This window comes from Amphiura filiformis, chromosome 19 (assembly GCF_039555335.1).
Source record: "Amphiura filiformis chromosome 19, Afil_fr2py, whole genome shotgun sequence".
NCBI classification, from domain to species: domain Eukaryota; kingdom Metazoa; phylum Echinodermata; class Ophiuroidea; order Amphilepidida; family Amphiuridae; genus Amphiura; species Amphiura filiformis.
Genome location: NC_092646.1, coordinates 30,376,779 through 30,396,048, shown reverse-complemented (window position 1 = coordinate 30,396,048; position 19,270 = coordinate 30,376,779). Strand labels below are relative to the sequence as shown.

Here is a 19,270-nt window from a genome sequence, read left to right as displayed (position 1 = left end):
GCTATTTGGATTCTTGAAGCAAAATGTATATCACAATGGCCACCAAACTACTGTGTTCAACACGTGTATAAGTAGTGACTTACAGGTTGATGGCCGGATCATAACACATTGTGTTTCTACCTCACAAGATCCATCACCCATTGTCCAACTATTTGGATTCTTGAAGCAAAATGTATATCACAATGGCCACCAAACTACTGTGTTCAACACGTGTATAAGTAGTGACTTCCAGGTTGATGGTCCGATTATGACACATTGTGTTTCCTGTGTTCAACCCTCCAACACATGTATAAGTCACATGGAGAACATAGGATGAATAATGAAGCAAAAATGTGTATCACCGTGGCCTATATAGCATTACCATAACCTCCAGCTTGTTCGTACTGCCTAAACCTTTACACCATGCATGCCACCTAAGCCACACCAAGAAAAAAAATCCGGAAAAGTGCAATTAAATAACTGAAAAATAACGGGCCTCTCTGGAATAGTTTCCAAAATGTCATTTGGGATTGGTAAGGAAAGCCTGTGCTGACAGGTGCTTGCTTGAATGGCCATCATGTCTTTTGGCTGCCTTGTAAATTCTATATCAAAACTTAGCGTCTTTTGTATGTAAGTCAGTAGCGTAGCCGTGTGGGGGTGCACCTAACAAAAAATGAAAGAAAAGTGTCCATTTGATAAAAATGAAAGGAAAATCTGGATGCAAAGGAAAAGAAAAGGGACAAAGTTCCACGAAATTTCACCCCGATCATAGGCAAAAAATTTTTAATCCCATTGTATACAATGTATATGCTCCAGCTTCATAATTGGTTGATCTGGATGATTATTCACTCTATTTTCTTCAGCTGTGAAATTAGATTTCCTTGTCCCATTGAAGTCAATGCAAAATATAACGTCAGCCTACAACGCAAAATTTTCCAAGTCATATTTTGTAATTTTGAGAACAAAGTAGGCCTACAAAATACGGTTCAAGCATGCATTTAAATATTTATTCAACAATCTTTACACAAAAAGTGAAGGGGGAATAATCAGAAATAGTTAGAGTGATTATGTAACTGATGCATACTTGAACCATCTTTTGTACTTTGTTCTCAAAATTACAAAAAAAAGTGATTTGGGCAATTAGCGTAGTAGGCTGACGATAAGTTGGGCAATGGGCAGCTTGAATGTGAGTGTGTGCTAGCAAAGGGGAAGGGAAATTTTATATGTAAAGCCATTATTTAATTTGATTGCTTTGAGGACCCATTCCATGTCAACTCCAGGGATGTGCACCGCAGCACCTCTTCAATTTTTTTCTTTTTCTGTGTGGTGGTAGATATTGATGAGAAAGTAAAATTCCGAAAATTTGAGCTTCATACTCCATTTCGTTTTCCCGTGGCATCAATTTGAAATTTAGGGGGTCAGCGTAAAAATGTATGCATAACGCGAAAGACAACGTTGGAGGTCCATAAATGTATAAAGGGAACCATTTACAACTTTAAAAAGTATGTATTCTGGGGTACTTATTTGTGTAGAATTCAAATCTGGCATCAGAAAACTTGTAACTCCTTTACTTTAAAAGATATAGGGCCCTCAAAATGCAACTTCGTCCATCCAGGACCAACTTTGGGGGGTAAAAACTCCAAAAGTAAAAATAATTTTATTGTCCATTTTTTTTTTTTTTTTTTCCCTTTGGTAGGACATTACTCTTATCCAATATTGAGCCTATTAGAATACTTTTAGCTGAGATATTACCCATGCAAAACCCCAATTGTACATTTTTTGTACATTTTGACCCCCCTGAAAACCAATGTCAGACATTTTTCCCCACCATCAACTTCAGGTATGTTGAAGATATGTCCTTGGACAACATTTCTGAGAGATATTGGCTTTGGCATTTTGAGGGCCCTAGGACTTTTCTGATGGATTTGAATTCTTCAACACATCAGTACATACTTTTCAAAGTTGTAAATGGTTCCCTTTATACATTCATGGACCTCCAAACATGCATTCTCCATTAGAGTTGTACACATTTTTGATTTAATTTCATAATTGATGCCACAAAACTGAAATGGAGTACATGAAGCTCAAATTTTCGGATTTTACTTTCTCATCAATATCTACCACCACACAGAAAAAGAAAAAAAATTGAAGAGGTGCTGATGCACATCCCTGAGTTGACATGGAATGGGCCTGAGGTAAACTAAATTGTAAGGGCACCATCCTTAGCTGGCGGTGCATCTAATACTGTTGTATATATTATATAGTAAGCCAAAAAATTAAGGTACCAGTTATGTTCACCTCCTGTATATCCTAAACAAAGACAGATATGTCATAATTGGAACCAGCAGCCAATAGCCGCATCTTTTAGCTCGAATTTAAGACCTCATTCGTTGAAATTGTTCAAGAAATAAAGTCACGGCGATGCCAAAACCCAAGGCAGATACCAATTTAAAAGTTGCAGTTTCCTGTATAAATGCCCTATTGATTTGTACACAAAGTGTTCGTGAACCATACTGCAGTTAATGTCCGTTTTCCTATACACAATACACAGTGCTCTCACTATTGACGCTCGACCTTTACAAATAGTCTATGTTAGAAGTATATTGCATTTGCCTAGTTAACATCACTGTGTGAAAAATAACCGGCCAATATTTAAACTATTCTCCAAACTTCTAGGAAATATATTTCTCTAACATGACCTAAAATTACAGCTAGGTTAGATGTTCAGAAGGGGTCGCACTTTCGTAGAATATGAGTGAGGGCAAAGCATAGCTAGCTCATAGCTAGCCAACTCCCCGTGTTAATTGAATGGAGATTTGACCGAAAATATTGAGCTATATTGGTAACGGACCGCTCCGTTCTGAAGGATGCCACAAAAAACGGTACAAGCTACATTTAAACTATTCTATGAAATTCTAGAAAATATAATTTTGTAACATGTCCTAAATTTTTAGCTAATTTAGGTGTTTGGAGAGGGTCACACTTTTGTGTTTTAGGAAGGATATGTAAACGACAGATAACACCAAAAATATGAAGAATTTATTTCCAAACCGTGTTAAGTCAACAATCATTATGTTGCTCATTTTCAAGAATGCTGGTTAACAAAAAGCAGGCCATTGTCTCATTTCGTGAACAAAGGTCCACATACCATTGTTTCCTTGCATTTCCTTTATAATCGGTTACCCAACTGAAGCTATAATACCAGCTTTATTGCGATATCGCACATGTAAAACGGGCTTAAAACAGACACATGTGCACAACCAGAGAAGATTTAATCAGTTGAGCTGTTTCAATGAGTGTTATCTTGGTTTAATAGCTTTTAATGGGGTTTAAGTCCTGCAAAGGTCGAGGTGAATTCTACTGTAGACATGACTGCATCATGCATGGGAACTAGCGCTGCGCTTCCATTGATTAACACTTTAAAACTAGCGTCATGCTTTCATTGATTAGAACACAAAAGTGCAACTTGATTTTGTTTCTTCATTGGGTTTTAGATGACCGTTTCTTTAATTCTCAACCAATTTCAACAAATAAGGTCTTAAATCAGAGCTAAGGAGTACAGGTATTGACTGCTTGTTTTAATTTTGACATATTTGTCTTTATTTAGGATATACAGGGGTGAACATAACTGGTACCTTAATTCTTTGGCTCACTATATGTACTCATGACAGGTCCAATACTACAAGTCTAGATTTTAGTAATTTACATTCATGTTGCCAAGTAAAATAGCTAAAGTAACAAAAGGTATTGTAGTACCATACAGTGTTCAATGGTAGATGTACTTGTATTGGTTTTAAAAGTACAATGTTTTATAACATTATAACCATATTGTTTATCTTCACAGTCTGATTAAAGAAATATATTGTAATCGGTCTGTTGATTTCTGGTTTTTTTTCATGTGTTTTTACACACTTTCAACGTGGAGCGATGTACATGTATGCATAATAAGTGTATCCGGTGGTAGTACAGCATTTTACAATTGAATACCTGAGTGGAAGAAGGGCCCAACTCCATCAAAACATTTAATACATGAACATGCAGCATTACATACATTCAAAATTATATGTTATGTTTCCATGGCAATGGTACAGGTCTTAATACGAGCTGCAGTTGGGCCCTTCTTCCACTAATATATTGCAATTTTTTTACCCTATTTTGGCCCAAAACATGGTGTTTTTTGGCTAAAATGGAAGATGCACACTGCACAGGGCAATTTTGGGGGCCCTATGGCAAATCCGGCCACCCCGGGAACACTTGATCTTGGATATCTGGACCAAAATTTGCAAAATTAACATCTAGGTGGAAAGGCCTAAGGGTATCACGGTCCTTTGTAATTTTAGAGCCAGCCAGCTTTAATGATACCCTATATTCAACATTCTGGGCCTAGCTGGGCCCATAATAGGTGACCTCCTTGTATTTTGATTTGAGAATGTATAATGCTCTACGATTATCAGTTTACCAACTCATAGTCCTGATTCTATAGAAACTGTATTAAATTTGGGCCCCTGGGGCTCCTGACCTTTGACCTTTTGCTAGAGCCAAAACGGGCAAAATTAAACTTTTCGTCGTTGGGCCCTGGGTGTGCCACATACCGGTCCTGATATTTTTTTATTAGTTTTAAGGCTACTAGTCTTGACACTCATATGGAAGAAGGAGAAGGAAAGGCAACCCACGAATCACAAATGCGGGCATATTGAATGGCCTCTTGCATGCACAGGCATAACTTTTTCATTACTATTCTACCTAGATTTGAACATTGCACAAAATAATTAAAGCAAAAAAAAAAAAAAAAAAAAAAAGCAGGGGGGCCCTTGGATCGAAACAGCAGGGGCCTTGTCAGCACTTGCTGACAGCTTAAATCCGCCACTGAGTGCCCCCCGGGATTGGCAGACTGTTTGTGTGGAGGGAACGGAACCAAACTGGCTGCTTTAATATAATGGCATAGCCAAGGGAGGGGGTGGGAGCAGCTCCCCCCTCGTGTGAAGTCTTCCCCCTCCTGTGGGATGCTGGCCATCCTGATATTTAAGATTTTGGGTTTTTTACCTTGGGCCTTTTTTTTTTTACCTTTTAGCCTATTTTTCAAAGTTTTCCCCCTTAAAAGTTGGCATGCCCCCCTTTCGCCCACCTGCATTCCAAAGTTCAATTTGAAACTACATTTCTTTTCAATTTTGGTCTTTTCCCGCGATATTTTTATAAAAAAAGTACCATAAACTATTGTTATTTCACTCTAGAAAATTGATTTCAATTATATTCAAATTCAATTCTTTCTACACCTAGAGTCTTGCTATTCAATTCCAATTCAATCCACCTTGCTTTAGAATTAATTCAATTCGATTCCAATTCAATTTTTCAATTTCAAAATCATTTCATTTCAATTCCAATCCAATGCAGTGAAATTAATAGCTAATCCATTTCAATTCAATTCTGAGCATTCATTTCAATTCCAATACAGTTGCAGTTTGTGTTAATTGACCAAAGGCACAATGCGAAAACTGTGTCTAGAGATTGAACACTTTTTTGTCCTCGATTTGTAAACACATGTAAAATCTAAACACAAATGTCAAACTTCAAAACATCAAGTGTTTAATATCTAAACACAAGGCATCAAATTAATAAACATGTTTAGCATTTAGACATGTTTACAAATCGAGGACAAGATGGTGTCTAGAATGGTGTTTAGTATCTAGACACTGTTTTTGCAGTACATGTTTTAAATTTTACTATCAACAGAACTCCTCAAAAAAAGTTTGGAAACTTTCAAAAACGGCTGTATATCAGAAATTTTAGAAATCTATCTCCACATTGTTCTTTCCTGTCAACAATGACCCCTCATTTGTGACGATAACTTATTCCACGGCTGAGTAACTTTCTTCAAAAGACAGACAGGTCTCAAAGAAATAGTGTGCCAAATTGACCATTTTCTGAATGAACGAGTGAATAAAAGAATGAATGAAAAGTTGTTTGCCGTATATCATGTTGAATAAAAAGTGCTAGCATAGTTCTACACGTGGATTCAAATGGATCAACGCAAGTCAAACTCTCTTGCTGATCACTTCTTCATAGTGGGCATTTGCAAGAAAATTCAAATCAACCACGGTTTGATTATCAGATCTGGATAAGGCTCGATCTATTGGTCAGCTTGAGGCTGGCATACTCAGAATCAAGGTGCGTCAACATTTGGAGTTTCCCGCAGTATGATCTCCAAGCTAAAAGCCAAGTTTCGTCAAACCAGAGATGTCAAAGACAGATCCAGAAGTGGTCGCCTAAGAAAAACAACGGCTGCAGAAGACCGGTACATCAGACTGGCAGCAAATTTGAAACAGTTTTTATGAAACCGTATGATATTCCTTATTCATGTTTACTGATGCAAATGGCGCAGACAATGGCTGATTTGGCACATTTTGTTTGAGACCTCCTTGTATTTCAAAGACAATTACTCAACCAATTAACATTGGAATTCCACAAGGGTCTATATTAGGTCCTTTATTATTTATTATTTTTGTAAATGATCTTCCTGATAGTGTTATATGTAAAACAGTAATGTATGCTGATGATACGTCATTACTTGTTTACTTGTTAGCTCATCAGATCCTTTGCGTCTTCAAAACAGCCTCAATCTTAACATGTGTAAAATTGCCTGTTGGTTTAAAAAGAACCACCTCACTCTGAATATCAGCAAAACTAAATTGATGCTTTTTGGTACCCCACAAAATCTTAGTAAGTACCAAAATATTTCTGTAATTTATGATGATGAGACTATTGAGAGAGTTGACAATTTCAAATATCTTGGTATTATTTTCGATAGTCACATGACTTGGTCACATCATATTGATTCAATTGCTTCCAATGTTTCTAAACGTGGTGTTATTCGTCGTGTTAAATATTATCTTCCAAATTATATTCTCAAAAAAACTTGCTGATTCTCTTGTCATGCCTCATTTTGATTATTGCAGTCATTTTTGGTCCAACTGCTCTCCTACTCTGTCAAACTTATTTTGAAGAGTTAGTTATGTTAACTCACTTTTCACATTCAAACAATGTGAGTAATCCTTGACCTCTTTGGAACTTCTTAGTTCTTAGGTGACTGCCTCATTTCAAATATATAGTTTTAGTTTTGGTTTTGGTTTTGGTCACGTGGTTTCCTATTGTCCTGCCTAACCACTTGAATCATAAGATATCGAACTCATTGTTTCTACCTTTTGTTTAAAACCGAACATTTGTGTCAGTCAGTTTCGGTTTTGGTTTCAGTTTCTTATAAGTGGTGTGGATCGTAAAATTATTTGATTTGAAGTTACCTACTCTAAGTATACAAAAGAAATGTTTAAATTTCGCAGTGCAATATTCACGAGCAGAGAAGTCGAACAAAGCAGTCTACATTTGAAAGCATTGATTTAGTTTGAAAGCATTGACTTGAGACTACGAATTAGCCTAAGCTGATTTCACTGTGAAAATATATAGACCATCAAAATATTTCCACATACATTACAATAGGCACTTGACAGATTATGACTTCAGTGATATAAACACTATTATTCACAACCCTATTTATGTGCATGTCGCATGACGGAAGATCAATATCACAGAAAGCTGGTTTAAACTAACTTTTATTCAATTTATTTATTGGAGAATATAGAGAGAGAGATAGAAGAGATCGCCAGGGAAAGAGGGTAGGGGTGTGTGTGTGAGGGGGGAGGGGGAAAGGGTAAGGGAGAAAGAGAAACAGAGGGGAGAGAGCATTGGAAGTGGGAAGGGAAGGAGGGGGAGAGGGGGGCTCAAGACGGGGACTGCTCTATAATCCGAAGGTTCTATAGTCCGAAAGTCCTTTAGTCCGAAGGTTCGCTAGTCCGAACACGTGGTCATAACATTCGGTAGTCCGAATTTTAAAAGAGGTTCTCTAGTCCGAAAAAAATTTGAAAAGAGGTTCTTTATTCCGACGGTTCTTTATTTCGAAGGTTCTATAGTCCGAATTTTAAAAACGGTTCTCTAGTCCGAATATGAAAATTGTCTCTATAGTCCGAATTTAAAAAAAGGTTCTATAGTCCGAATATAGAAATAGGCTCTATAGTCCGAATTTTAAAAAGGGTTCTATAGTCCGAATATAGAAATAGGCTCTATAATCAGAATTCAAAAAATGGTTCTCTAGTCCGAAATTGCAAAACGGTTCTATAGTCCGAAACGGATAACGTGTTCTTTAGTCCGAATCAGTAAAAAGGTTCTATAGTCCGAATTTTTAAAACATTAACCTCTAGCTAAATAAGACTAAAGCAGAGTTTATGGTAAACGAGATGACTCTACTGCTAAAAGGGCGAACACTACCAAATCACGATGTAATGTAGATGGATTCCAGTAAAAACAACAATCTTTTTAGAGATATTTTAGCCTTTCTGTGGAAAAAGGAGAGGCATGTTATAGCTTAAATAAATATTTGAGACCTACACATGAACTTGGATCGCCCAAAAAGTTGCATAAATGAATAAAGTAGGCCCTCGTATTGAAAAATGGCCAGAAACGGGTTTTCAGGGTAGAGAACGGGTCGAAAATGATGATGATTTAATTACAAGACTACCCGTACATTGAAACATTTCACAACCCGGGCACACCCCCAATCGCAACATAAAACTATTCAATTAAACTAATTTGTTTAAATGACTAAAATTTGTTTAAATGAAAAAGCCGCAGCATTTACATGGCTGGATGGCGCTATGAAAATTTGAACTCGACAATGCCCGAATACATCGTAGAGTATTACTAGTATATAATGGAATGAAAAAGGATAAAAATGAAGAAAATATCACCAGAATAAAGGTGAACGTCAATGAACGTTACGGAGAATATCCACAGAAACCAACCATGTTGAACAGCAGTGAATTTGTATTTAACAAGTGATGATTTGACACTGAAACAAATGATAAAAATAAAATTCGGACTATAGAACCCGTTTACCAATTCGGACTAAAGAACACGGTATCCGTTTCGGACTATAGAACCGTTTTGCAATTTCGGACTAGAGAACCTTTTTTCAAATTCGGATTAGAGAACCTATTTCTATATTCGGACTAGAGAACCTTTTTTTTAAATTCGGACTACAAAGCCTATTTTCATATTCGGACTAGAGAACCGTTTTTTAAATTCGGAATAAAGAACCTCTTTTAATATTCGGATTAGGGAACCTTTTTTTAAATTCGGACTATTGAACCTTCGAAATAAAGAACCGTCGGAATAAAGAACCTTCGTAATAAAGAACCGTCGGATTAAAGAACCTTCGGACTAAAGAACCGTCGGAATAAAGAACCGTCGGACTATAGAGCTTCCACCCTCAAGAGTGGAGTGGAATAATAGGGAAGAGTCGATATCGAGTGTGGGGAGGGGGAGGGAGGAGGATATATATAGGTGGCGGAGGAACATAGGTAAGAGGTATGGGTTGTGCTTTCCGGGGAATAATCTAATTCATAATCAAATCATCTACATCATCATGCATCGTTTATATTTCAGACAAATAAACAAAACACCCCCACCCCTCAATATATGCACATGATTTCTACATGTAGGTCTAGGCCTCGTATCCATCATTTATGTCTCAACGATGTCTATGCATAACTTATCAAACGAATCTCGGAACAAGGGTGCAATTTTATGGTGTCATGGAAGTGTGCCATCTACGGCAGAGAGCATCAAAAGTCGCCGGCGTTGATAGAGTATCGATAATGAAAATGTTAGCACAATAGGCTATTATATACGTATGGTTATAGGCCATTATACTTTTGATTATATATACCCTCTTGTGTCCTCCCAGCACAATAGTGTTATGATTGCATACCAATTCATCTCCACATTTTAATCCCTTGATTTTTGGTTTCTGAACAATAGAGAAACCAAAACTATATATTTGAAATGAGGGACTGACTTCCTAATATTTGTCCACCATGCACATTATTTTCTAAACTTAAGGTTTTTGGTACGATCGATAATGGGACCCTGTCCCCACACTGACCTCAAAGATGTCAAAGTCAAGGTTTTGATACTATTAGATAGCCCCTACTTGACACCTGACCCTCAGGGTTTACTGTAATGCACAAAACACGCGTATTTACACGTTCACGCACTTTGCAGGCTCCTTCAAATCCCGGAGTTCAAAGTCCAACGCGTACAAAATCTTGAAAATGTACGCGTTCAAATATTACAAGATTTGAATATACTCGTAGAAACACCCAATATTGTTAAAAATGGTTTTCCAAAATAAAATAAAAAACCCTTGGGCAATGTTTTGGACCCCTTCAGAGTAGAAATTAACGATTGAAAGGGTCCAACAAATTTGAAAATACCCCTTCAGCAAAATGCTTAAAGAAAACCCTGCTGCCCCTCCTAAGATTTTACACCCAAAATCCTTGTACTTTTGAAAAAGTGTGAACAAATCTGTTAAAGATATACATGTAAGCATTTTCTTTAATGGTTTTCTCACAATTTGTTCAAATGTACAATGACTTAGCTCCCAAAGACCCACCACCTCACAATTCTGGGGGAACATACCCCCCTTTTGATGTGCCCCACAGGCATTCGCTATTGTGGTGTCTTTTCTATGGCAATGGGACAAATGTACTTTTAGGAATGGGCTTGCCTGTATTCGCTGTCGTAGTGCACATTAGAATATGACCGTTGCTAGGTAAACTGTGCCACTGATTGAAATGATCACAACACAAAGCCTATGGCATATCAAATTCGTAAGTAATTGATGGAACCCCCGATCTTGGGACACCGTACTTTATGTCGTGGACACCGCAATAATGGCCTATTCGGATTGGTGTATAAAAAGATTTAATTGAATTTTATCTATTCATACATACAGTACCATTTCAGTAGTACATGGTGCTGCGATTCTCAATGAAACGGCAACGTACTAGATCGAGTTCTGAGATATATGTATATCTATTAAATGTGTTACCAAATCAAGCAAAATGAGGTTAGGATTGCAAAATGTCAATTAATACAAAGATCCTTTATTTTATTCTGTATGACAGTATAACAAAACAGAACTTGGTGGCTTGCTAATAATGATTTTAAGAAAACCCAAACTTATATCTTACCACCATAACCTTAGACCTTTAAAATTAATGATACCTTTCATAATACCTTACATACAAAAACTTTCACACAATAAGCAGCCGGGTTGTTCAGTATTTCCTTGTGTGGGATCTCGTGGAAAGTACTGGTAAGGGGCTGTCCTTTTCTTGGGGGGCATGAATACACTGGGGGTTGTAGAATTTTAATACCAAAATAGGTGGTCATAATATTTTACACCAAAAATAGGGGGTATAAAATTATTAAAGGCTGGCGACTCAAAGTTTTCACATCTCGTGTGCATTCTTACTTACAATCAAATTGTGTCCCCAAGCTAATGCAAAATGTTTGCGCGCTCCACGCCTTAGTTCAAATAATTAATCTGTGTGGGGGGGGCATAAAGATTTTCAATCCCAGATAGGGTTGTACAACTTTTTTAGCCCGCAATAGGGGAGAGGTCATAAAAATTGACTCCTGTCACCGACATATTCATGACCCCACCTCCTTCCAAATAAAATACCATCCCATAAATACCGCCAAGAAGATTTTGGCCACATTGGGAAATACTCAATAACTCAAGTTCCATTCTTAAGGTGTGTTGGAATAGTTAGATGCTGTAAATTGGTCACATCTAGGTAAAATTGTTGCACTCCAGTATAGCGTAGCCAGCGGTGAGACGGGGGTCAAAGTGCCCCTTCTTGGTTCCGGACCAAAATGAAAGAAAAAAGTGCCCCTCTGCCAAATATAAAAGAGAAAATCATTAGAGGAAAAGAAAAGGGGCAAGGAGCCCTTTTCTAATAAAATTCAGCCCGATCATGGGCCAAAATAGTGTAAAATGCAATCTTTTGTGCGCTTCCCGCACACATTGTAAAGATGAAGCTCATTTCCATCCTGATAATGGACAAAAATAGTTTAAAATAACAAATTTTTGCGTGCGACGCGTGTACATCGTTCATGTATTGTATGATGCAACTGTAATTTTGTCGTCTGTGCCCCAAAATTTTTATTTTGCCCCCCCCACCAAAAAAGCTGGCTACGCCCCTGTTGCAGTTATTTTTACGAAGAATTCAAATATTACAGTTATACTTTTGTAGGTCTTGAGTTATGATGTAAAATGTGTTGAAACAAAACATCTTCATAAAATGACACATATGTCAAGAACCATAATAAGTCAGAATTAATAGGTAAATTTTCACGGGAAAATTACTGGACATGTGATATCCATGGGCGCAGACATATTAGCATTATGGAATGTGACCCGAGAGGTCTACCAATGTATTTGAATAGGAAGAATTTCTCCTTTGATGCAAAATAAGTAACTTGTCGCAAGTTAATAATATTATGGTAAGAGTTTCCGTCGATATTTGCAAGACACACATTTCTATCGTAAATTGCAGCCAAGAACACTATTCCAATTCCAAATTACTAAGACTTGAATAGCGAGGTCACCGCCGGGGGTCAGAGATCAGGCTGGAGGTCACCACATTGATACCCATTGGTCACGTGTCCAGAAAATTTTCCCGGGAAAATATACCCATTAATGTTGACTGATAAATATGATAATACATGAAGCAATTTTTGAAAGTGCATATTTTGCATCCCATACCATTTAAATATTTTAGATGTAACTTTCATTAATCCCCTAATCTAGACAATGACTACTCTTGCACACCTTAATCTGAATTTACTTTAAAATTTCTATTGCGAAATACTAGTACCTAGTTAAACTCATAAGTGCATTAAAAAGTCAATCTAATCATGACAGGGAGTGATGGTGTTTGCTTTAGAATTCCATTGAAATTTAAAATTTTTTCAAAAAGCACCCATTATAATTATGCAGCACATGAGAAATAAACATGGTACCAGTGTGTGATACATTAACATCACTCGTATTTTCAGCTCATGGTACTGCACCTACAGCCTACAGGGTGTATCAAAATGATTGGTACCTATCAATATCCAGTGTGTGTGGACAAGACTGCCACATCAAAATGCAGCATAGCAGCCACATCATTTGTATAAATTTATGTTATTAAAGGTTATAAAACTGTAATTTGTAATTCCAAGAGGATGTAATGTTGAATTTGCTAAAAAGCAGGCATTTCCTTTAAATTAATAGAGAATAAAACTGATGGATGCCAATCATTTTGATACACCATGTACAGGAGGTAAATATTTGCATTTCACATGAAATTACCAACCTTATAAACAGTCTAATACTGCTGCTATTTGATCCATGTAAACTAAAATAGGGCAATGGCAGCTACACAACTCTAATATTAGTATACATTTGCCATGACCATGATGACCAAAGCTATATACTAAAGCCACAATTTCTCAGTGTTACAAAATTTAAAATCCGTGTTACAAATTTGACGATTTCCGTTTTTTCTGTTTTCCAATATGAAGCACTGAAGAGTGAAAACAAACACGTTTGAAAGGTGTATTTTGTGTTACCGTTTACTGTAGCATCCCCCCGAGCATCCCCTCAACATCACCATCGTAGACCTAGAATGGATTGTTTAATGGCTGATTACTGCTAAATAATCACTATTCTTTGTTTTGTTTTGCAGTTTTTCATTATTTTTTGGCATTTTCAAATTTGCGTGAGCAAACCCCGAATTCCGTAAATTTGTGGCTTTAGATATACCATGTCTTTCCTTAACATTCTAAATGGTGTACAATGTGCCTGCCTTAGCAAACATACTACACAAAGATGTGAACTACTTGCAAAAGATGTTAAAAACTACAAAAAGTAATATGACCCTCTCTCACAAAACCCACATGCCAGCAGAATACATACCATCACAATTGGTCAAATTACTGAAATTGCAGGCTTTGATTTAAATATCACAGCACCAAGTATTTAAGATGCCTCCACAGTCTAAAATGATCAGCTCTACATTCAAGTATTTCTCTGCCAAAAAATGGCATCTTTTTAAAGATGCCATTTTTTCATGTTAGAGATGCAATGCACGAGTCTAAAATAAGCAAAATTAAATACTTGATTTTCGCAGAATATGATATGTTAATTATAAAGCACACTAAAATCAAAACTTTTGATATCAACTGAGGGCATTGTCCTCAGCAACTTGTATGGTGGTAAAAAAATGTTTGCATTTTTGAGGGAAATTTAGCCTCTGTAGATAAAGAAATACATAAAAAATGAGGGAAATTCTGCCCTGCAAGAGGAAAATTTGACTTGGCTTGGCAGGAAATAAACATTTCTTTCGATCCAGTCAGCAAGTGTTATAATATTGCTTTACGATGTATGTACCTGATTCGCAAGGAAAGGCATGTCGAACCAGCTACCCTCATACAAAATATGTGCGAGACCACTCAAATTAAATTACTCTATTTAGACTTCACAATAAAATACCACAAAGGGATTTGAACCCAGGATGGGTGTGATGCAAGTTGCAGCTGACTAGTTTTACCGAAAGGGCAGTTTTTCATGTTATCATGCCATACTTGCAGCTGTCATCTAGTTAAATTAGGAAAAAATAAAGGCTAAAAAAGTTCCACGGCCAGGGATGTAAGTAGCTGTTCGAGTGTAAAGGTGCAAGTGAAGACATCTAGCACACCAAGCATATGATATAGTCCAGGGGAGGGGAAAACCACAGGGCTATCACACCCCCTATATTTTGGTTGCTCTTATTATGATGTAATATAAATCTTCGTATTTTTTTTAAATACAATTTTAAAATTCGTAAACTGGCATCCAAAAAACAAAACTGAAATCTGTAAAAAACGTAAACCTTACATCTTACAAATTGCGCTAATTTCAAAATGCAGTTGATAATTGCGCTAATTTCAACAAGTTATTGTCATAATTGCGCTATTTTCATTGAGCATTGTGAAAGATTCATAATTGCAATGTTTAGTTCAAAATTGCGGTGAACATCTGAAAATTGCGCAAAATTGCGTAATTTGGTTGAAAATAGCGAATAGCGCAATTATCACTTCAATGAAGAGGTAAAGTGAAAATCTGAAAATTGCGCAATTTAGCGCAAAATTGCGCAATTTTGATGAAAATAGCGGAATAGCGCAATTATCACTTGCATTTTGTGAAAGTTTCATAATTGCAATGTTGACTTCATAATTGCGTTAATTTCAAAATGGGGTTGATAATTGCGCTAATTTGAACAAGTTATTATCATAATTGCACTATTTTCATCATAATTGCAACGTTGAGTTCATAATTGCGCTAATTTCAAAATGCAGTTGATAATTGCGCTAATTTCAACAAGTTATTGTCATAATTGCGCTATTTTCATTGAGCATTGTGAAAGATTCATAATTGCAATGTTTAGTTCAAAATTGCGCTAATTTCAAAATGGGGTTGATAATTGCGCTAATTTGGAAAAGTTATTATCATAATTGCGCTATTTTCATGGAGCATTTTGAAAGTTTCATAATTGCAATGTTTAATTCATAATTGCGCTAATTTCAAAAGATGGTTGATAATTGCGCTAATTTCAACAAATTCTTATCATAATTGCGCTAATTTCAAAGCCTCACATTGATAATTGCATATTAGCAGTCAGTGTTGCTATTCTGTGTTAATATCGCTATTGTCAGTTCCAGCGCCTTTATGACAACATTGGTAAATTTTAATGGCGTTGCCTATGAATGGTCATTTTGAATGAATTTCAATCATTTCAAAACTTAACAAAGGTTTATACAATGTCGATTTATAATTGCTAAATTCCTGATTGACCTGTTGTGACACTTGATAAACTTGTGAATAAAATTTTCATATTGAAAATGACATGTATTGGATTTGAAACAGTGGCTAACTCCCGGGCTAACTATTTTCCAAGTGTGTAGGCCTATCAGTTACATTGCAATAAAAGATGCCAACCAAATTAAGTTAGTTGCGGTTTAAGGGGCTAGCGTGCACCCTCGCAAATCAACTTAAAATCAACGTCTCTAGATCAGAAACAATGGGTAGAAAATGGTTAGCTATGTTAAAAATTCAAAATACATCCCAAATGGTCAAATTTAATACTACTGGGTTCAAATATCAAAATTGCTCATATTTTGTCAAAAGAACACACCATAGTATTCCTATGGTCATAACAATTCAGAAAAAGTACAATTTGACCTATCTGTGGCACACCGAACTTTGAGTTAAGCGAAAAGGTCAAAATTGGGGGTGGTCAGTTTTTTTGATCATCACACAATAGTCAAAAACTAAAAGTTTTCTGATTTTAATGAAAATGTACTCAAATTATTCGTCATGAATGTAAAATTAAGTCAAATAAGGAATAGATTGTACTGTCAAAATGCTTTGTTATTGCCAAAATCCGGCAATAAAGGTCAACCCCCATTGCAGCCTAGGGCCTATTGACCATGACCTATTTTGCGATGTTTCCTAGGTAACGAAACATCCCATAACTATTCCTTATTTGACTTTATTTTACATCACAAACAATTTGAGACCTTATTTATTGAAATCTGAGCACTTTTATTTTTTGATCTGTGTGTGGCAACAACAAAAAAAACAGAATTACACGGTTCGTAATTAAGGTGGCCCCACACAAAAGGTTTGTAAACAAATATGCAATATGCAAATAAGCTCATTAATATTCAGAAAAATGCAAATTTCATGACACAAAACTATGCAGCCCATCAGGGCAACATATCCAATCCCCATACCAAGTTTGATATAAAATTGGATCGGTTGAGCCCATATTTATTGGTCGAGCTATGAGTTTTAAAATATTGGACGAGACGTAGTCGAGTCCAATATTTTACAACTCATAGCGAGACCAATAAATATTGGGCGTAAAGAATCCATTTTTATCATTATTATGTTTTGGATCCAATATTACCACAACTTGGATCCATCAAAACATAATAATGAAGTTGATCGGTTATTGTGTTGAAGCTGCAGAGGGCCAAACAAACAAACAAGTTACAACCAAGTTTTGGCTTATTAACTCAAGAACGGTATGTTGCAGATAGGTCAAGCTATACTTTTTCTGAATTGTTATGACCAGAGGAATACTTTGCTGTGATTTGTGACAAAGTTTATTTTTTTTAAATTTGACCCCTCTTGTATGAAATTTGACTCGTTGACCACTAGTGGCATTTTTTGATTTCTTTTTCTGATCTGGAGACGTCGATTGGAAGTACCGCAGCCCCAGACCACAGCCCCTTCTTCCAACTAACTATTGGTAATGCAGAAAAATAATGTAATTATTATTTCAACATATATGTTCTTCCAAACAGCTTCAAATGTGATATAATATTAATAATGACAACAAGAACAAGAACATTTCTAAACTAAAGAAAAATTTTTTAAAATGCAGAGCAAAAATACTATATTCAGCTTTTGTTCCAGCATTTTATATCAGCAACTTCACTCCTATATTAGAATAACCAATTTAAACTTTCTTACCTAAAACCCAATAGGGATGCCTAAAACACACAAAAACATTCAAACAGGACCAGGCAAATGGGACTTGCCTTTGCATAAGACCACAATCATGATGTGAACATTACTCATTAGGATGTCAAAAAATACAATTTTGATATAAAATTGGATCGATTGAGCCCATATTTATTGGTAGAGCTATGAGTTTTAATATTGGACGAGACGTAGTCGAGTACAATATTTTAAAACTCATAGCTCGACCAATAAATATTGGGCGAAAAGCATACAATTTTATCATTATTATGTTTTGGATTCAATATTATCATACACTTGGATTCATTAAAACATAATTATGTTGAGGATTGACTATCACAAAATTTACCTTTAGTACATGTACAACAATTTATCAAGTGAAATATTCTGGTCAATCTGAAATCTCACCCATGCAAAACAATTTCTCACTTTGCCTATACCCAATGCGTCAATTATTTTATGTGTTTGGTCTAGTTTTTGCAATGCAGTCCAACCTTGGTTATATCTGGTCATGATGAGTCTAAGCATATGGCCAAGCAAATTGTGCATTAAATAATTGTGCATTGACTGCCCAAAGGGCCCAACATGGGACAATATAGGCCAGTAATGAATGAGGGCTCATAACACTGAAAATACACGAAGAGTAAACAAAATAGCCTTGATATGTTTCAGAGCATATTAAATTAGGTCGTTAAGAGTATAAAAAACATTAATAATAATTTTTATTTAAAGCCATATTGTAACTTTTGCTATGGAAGACGCCCTCAATATTTTTAAAAATTATGTTTTTTACACGATTGTAGTGTAATACTAACATTCCTGCAAAAATCAAGAAGTTTTGTTTTGTCGAAATCAGCAATTTTGAATGAACCGCAGGAAAAGTCATTTTATTATCATGATGGAAATATTAGTCTAACGCGTACGTGATGTTTAAAACACAGTACGTGCATGGCGTGCGAGAAGTCCAAACATATCAAAAGAACCCACACGACTCCCATTCGAAGGAGTGACTCGCATTGGCAACATTATGCGCTGGTATTAAATATCAATTTTCTTTGTATTGCCTCATCAGTGAAACTAACATTTTGTGAAAAGAAAATACAGTTCTATTTCTAAAGGATATGTTACAATATGGCTTAAGGGCTGGGGTATGAACGTTTGGACAGTATTTATTTTGGGACATTAGAGCACATCAGACATATCGAATTGCATTCTGAATACGAAGAATGGCCTTCTGATATCAAATAATTTTCATTTTTGAAATTCGCAATTTAATACACATTTTATGGCAAATCATTAAAAATTGATATTTTGATATTTAACAGTACTTGAAGTAAACTTTATAAATCTGATGATTTATACTTAAAGTGTATAGGTGGGATGAAAAGCTGACGATTAATTGAAAATTTTGACCTTTCGTATTGAAGATATGGATTTTTTTCCCAAAACACCAAAAAAAAAAAAGGTCATTTTGGGGAAAAATCCATATCTTCAATATGAAAGGTTAAAATTTTCAATTGACCGTCGGCTTTTCCTCCCTGCTACATACACTTTAAGAATATATCATTAGATTTATATAATTTACTTCGAGGACTGTTATATATCAAAAATTTGAAAAATATCAATTTTTATAATTTGTCATAAAATTTATTATATTGTGATTTTCAAAAATGAAAATTATTTGATATCAGAAAGACATGCTTCAGATTCAGAATGCAATTCGATAGGTCTGAGGTGCTCTCATGTCCTACAAAAAAATACTGTCGAAACGCAATAAACGCTCATTTTAGATCCCTTAAACACCGTGAAAACAGGTTTAAT

The 19,270-nt window shown here is 35.8% G+C and overlaps 1 protein-coding gene across 1 annotated transcript in view; it reads left to right on the top strand.

The window, feature by feature from the left end:
- Positions 1-19,270, top strand: part of LOC140141167 (uncharacterized) — a 261,114-nt gene that overhangs the window by 82,762 nt on the left and 159,082 nt on the right. The window lies entirely within an intron of this gene.